Source organism: Fulmarus glacialis, unplaced genomic scaffold, assembly GCF_000690835.1.
Source record: "Fulmarus glacialis isolate BGI_N327 unplaced genomic scaffold, ASM69083v1 scaffold6674, whole genome shotgun sequence".
In the NCBI taxonomy this organism is placed as follows: domain Eukaryota; kingdom Metazoa; phylum Chordata; class Aves; order Procellariiformes; family Procellariidae; genus Fulmarus; species Fulmarus glacialis.
In genome coordinates, this window is record NW_009209888.1 from 35,518 (window position 1) to 40,473 (window position 4,956).

Consider the following 4,956-nt stretch of genomic DNA (forward strand, 5'->3'; position numbering starts at 1 on the left):
ATAAATGACTGTTTGAATTGCTTCTTAGGAAATATGTCAAAATATATTTTGTAACAGCATATTCTCTAAATTTTGTTAATTGGCTATTAAGGGTATAGTTACTATTAGAAGTAATTTTGGAGGTAAAGGCATTGAATTGTTTGTCTCATCCTAACTTTCCTCACATGAATTATTATTAACTGGTTTGGGCTTGAGCCTGAAAGTCTCATATGCATGATCCTGTTAAAAGATAGAGTTTGTTCATGTTAGCAGCGATGGACAGCCTTACATCTTTAGTCCTTGGTTATGCAGATGGATCCTCGTAGGTGCACCTTTGTTCCTGAAACAGAGTATTGCAGATGTGTTCCCTGGGTTATAACACTGGTTCTGTTTAAGAAGTCTTGAGTTCAATATAAATACAACATCCACCCTGAGGGCTTCTCAAAAAAAATTCATATGGCTGTCTTACAACGCTTGTTTAGAATAAATACTTTGCCATTTCCTAAGAATAAACTAATTTAAATGTAAGGTAATTTTGGAAATAATCTATGAAGGCAAAAAAAATCATCTTACTTTTAAAGCTCTGAAAATAGAAAATGTGTGTTGCACCTCTCCCAGTATTCATTTAAGGTATACCATTACTTTCTTATAAATAATTACTTTCTTATAAATACCATCTCTTTAAGGGGTACTGTCTACTGTTCATGCATGTGTGGTTTCCTTTAAAGTTTGTGAAATTTATGCTTCTCCTTAAGTAGGAGAATACATCTCTGTCCTTTGTACAACTGGAATCTCAGTTGCAAAAATACATTGGTTGTTGGTTGCACCTTTGAGGAACAAAAAGACACAAATACTTTCCTCCAGTTTTTCTTTTTATATTAGAATTCTGCCTTTTTATTACTAACATTAAAAACAGTGAGGTTTATGTTGTTTTAAGCTAGTGCTGTATTAAGTTTTGTATCTATAATGAATGTTTAAAATATACATATGTAAACTGGTCACATTATTCATTTTCTTAATCTTTCAGAGATACTGAAAGTGACTAAAACTTTAGGGGCACCTCCCCTACCCATCTTTTTATGGAAAGAATAAGATTAAGTATTATGTTCAATATCTGATTGGGATTTCCTTCTAAACTTATCTGTTTGTTTCTGTGTTCTTTTGCATTCATTGTCCTTACGAAAAAGAAGCAGATAATAAAACATTGCTTTGTTTTGCTAATTAAGACTTACGCTTTTTGGGTTTTTTGTACTTCACATTGAAAAATGCACACCGCAATATTTGCGTCAACATGGAATTACAGACAAATTACTTGGCAAAATAGGTACTAACCAATCCTCTCTACTCTTCTCCTTTTCACCTCATGTTTTATGGCAACAAACTCTAAGGACATTTCTTCTAATGAGTTAATACAACTGTGCAAACCATGCAATATTGATTCATTTTCTATGTTTACCAATATCAACTAGTACTGTTTTCCAACTGTATCAGTTTTCGCAAATTAAGTAGCAGTCTTCTGATTGAATTATTTCTGTTTGCTCCACTGCATTTTACAGAAAGCTTCATACAGATGCTTGGTATTTTTGTGGGTTTTTTTTTCTGGACTAGCTTGGAAAAATTCTCATTTGGACAGAAAGAATACGTAGGGTTAAAAATGTACACATGTTATCTAATCCTCTATAGTTGATGCAGCAGTTTGGTAGCCTGAAATCTCATCAGCAGGAGGAAGGGAATTGGGACATTGTTTTCAAAGACTCTGCAATCTATTCCAGATGTGTCAAATGCTGCATATTTTCCTTGCTATTTCCTGTGAGCTTGGTTAGGAGCAGCTGGCTCTGTGGTTTAGAGACACCTGGCCAGCTTTGCTTTGTGTCTTAGTTGGGGGCGGGGGGGCGAGCTCCAGTATCTCAATGAAGTTGACTGTAAACAGATTTTGTATGAATGCAAATAAGGCTTTGAAGTTTGGGGCAAAAACAGCTGCGGGAGGGGAAGTGGGGAAAGAAAACTCCATTTTATTCAAGCAACTGGCATGAACGTAATTTCTTTAGATTTTTCATCTACTTTTATTGATGTGGACACCACAGGAAGGTGGACATCTTGAATATGATTCAAGTAGCCTGCGACTCTATGAACGCATTTCAGCAATTAACACTTCCAGTCTCTCTTTCGGAGAGGAGGTTGTCTCCAAGCTTTCACTTTGCTGTCTCACCTAGACCATGGACATCATCCTCATCCTGCCACACCTTTTAACCTGGTTTCAACACCCTACTCTTTCTGGGTCTGCTTCTCTCCCTTTGAATGATGACAACAGGTGAGGAAAAGTGGTTTTATTAATGTGCTATCCTAACATCAGAAAGCTTTTAATCTCTTTTCCATTTTTTGAGAATGTTTTCCCATAATACTCTGCATTAGTCCCTCCAGTGTGGTTGCTTTCATTGTTCACTTGAACAAAAAGTTCATCTCACAAAATTACTGTTACTTCCTGGACTTTTGAAGAAAGTGAATAACTCTGGTATGGAAATAGGTATCTCTCAATAAGGAAAAAAAAAATTCTAATCATGCTAAAACATGATCAGCATATGTGCACAGCTACCCAGAAGCAGTGGAGTCCAGTGTATTGTTTGTCCTATGTGTGTTCTTTTCCACCATCCCAAGATCCTTATCTTTTTCCTTTATACTTCAAGGATACTTTTACCATCTGTATCTTCTCTACTTAGCACATCCTTTCCACTTCCATGCCCCTTCTCCTTTCTCTGTGCACTTGTTATGCACCCTGCAAGGACGAGCAGGAGGCCGCCCTACTGCATGTTGGCTGCAGTTAATAAATAACACACCTAGCAATTTCTAAGTTTTTTTTTTTCTTAACTGCAATGATGCTTTGTGTTTTCATACGTCCATATTTTACAGGTAAGCCAACTTTTTAAAATCAATGGCTTTCAGACAACTGAAAATGCTTAAAATACGTGACTGTGCCATCCACTGCTGTTGTAAGTAGTGCATATGCAAGTGGAATTAAAACAGTGGCAGAATTTGTTTTAGGTGTGTTTTCCTTTAGCTCCTGAAGTGTCTGCATGATCAACTTTAAACATTTTTCTGATATGTAATTGTTGTTTTTTTTTTTTTTCTCCACCCTTCCCAAATGAAACAAAAGTCAGCTTTCATGGATTTTTGTCTATAGTATCTTTTATACATAAGGAAACTTGCATGCAGTGAGGCTTAAAATTATTGCAAACAGCATCAGCTCTCCAGCTATTGTTCTTAATTTTTTTGTGTAAAACAGAAAGGTATATATTCAAAAAAGTTTTAAATATTTTGGCTTTTTTATATTGAGGGATGGTTACAGTTATCCCCATGTTTTTACATCTGTTCTTGTAGTCTTCACTCAATTTTTCTTGTGGTCAAGGAAACACTGTGTTTGTGGGGGTATCCTTAATGTAACACGAGAAGTTGTTCATTGATTCTTCATTTTACATGGCTGCACGGATGCCCATCCTTCTTAATTTTCTAGGCTGGTGTAGTCCCATGACTTCCAAACGCCCAGTTTCACATGGAACAGACTGCTGCTACTATAAATCATTTATTAGTGAAATAACTATAAAGCAAAGCTTCACTTGCGTGTGTTCATTAGTTGAGTCTTGTCGTTTAATGTAATAGCAGTAGCATTACTGGCCAGTCCACTGCTGGTGCTGCTGCTGTAGGTAGCTGATGAGAGCTCACTCCTGGAGTCTGAAGTCTTAGGTGTATTTTCTCCATTAGCAGCGACCGGGTGTTTGAGTAAAGTCTGCAGGTCTTAAACTGGTGGAAGCGTTACTGGAATAAAGCCAGTGCTAATTGTCATGTAACTGGTAGCATGAGCACCAGCGGGACTATTGCTTAGCTGGTCTGCTCTTCTTTGAGTCTCTAACTGACTTCTAATTAATGAATTAATTTGACAATGTCTCTTGCAACTTTCATAGAAAGTCTTCATATGGATTTTTGTCTTAAAAGGATGACACGTTGTTTTTGATGGACCAAATTTACCTCTGTACCTCTCGGAACAAGGAACTTCTGAAGGCAGCCCTATCAGTTCACTTCTCCGTATACACAGAACAATGGAAATCATTTCTGCAGATGAAATTGATAAGCCAAATACTACTATTTCGACCTAAAATGTGAATCAGATCCCACTTAAAAGCTGTTACTTTGAAGGTAGTCTGACAATGTGGTTAAGCAAAATCAGGAATTTCTATTGTAAGTAATTATCGACAGCCAGTTGTAGTGTTACTCTACTTTGGATTCTCAAGTGCTGCTATTTTTGACCTAAGGAGTCAAAGTTTTGGGTTTGGTTTTTTTTTTGTAGGAAACTCGCAACACTTATTCCAGTTCTGCTGGTGTTCATCATAACACAGGCATATGTTAAATGCAAGAAACGCTGACAGCATAATCCCGTGGTTAAAAAACTTTTAAGTGTATGCATTCAGGAGACGTAAATGTTTCTGAATTCTGACTGAAAGCTGACGTGTGACGTATTGGACTCAGCAGGTTACATATGGCTTGGCTCGGGTCTCTGCCTGATTCCTCCTTCGTAAGGATGGTGAGCGCCGCTATGGAGCGTGCTCTGGATACATCACGGGTTGAAGCTGAGATTGCTGCGTATTAAGCAGAGATGCACAGTGAAGGGAGGAAGAGAAACACGGGGAGGAGGAGTGCTTGGACTGGGTTTCCAACAGCTGATGTAGCAGGTCTTTCTGGCAAGAAGATGGGAGCGCATCTGAGTGTAGCCCTCACCCCCTTCCTCCCCAGCTGACCAGCCACTTTGTGTATCTATGTAATCTGTGAAAATGGCCCCTAGGTTTTCTTTTCTTCCTGGAGACAACTGGAATAGCAAACTCTTCTCCACTTGGACAGAGAGAAGGAGGTCCCAGCTGGCAGTCTGCGAAGGTGCTTGGCCAGCAGTTGTTAGCCTGGCTGGCCCCATGGGAATAGCCTCTGGCTCTT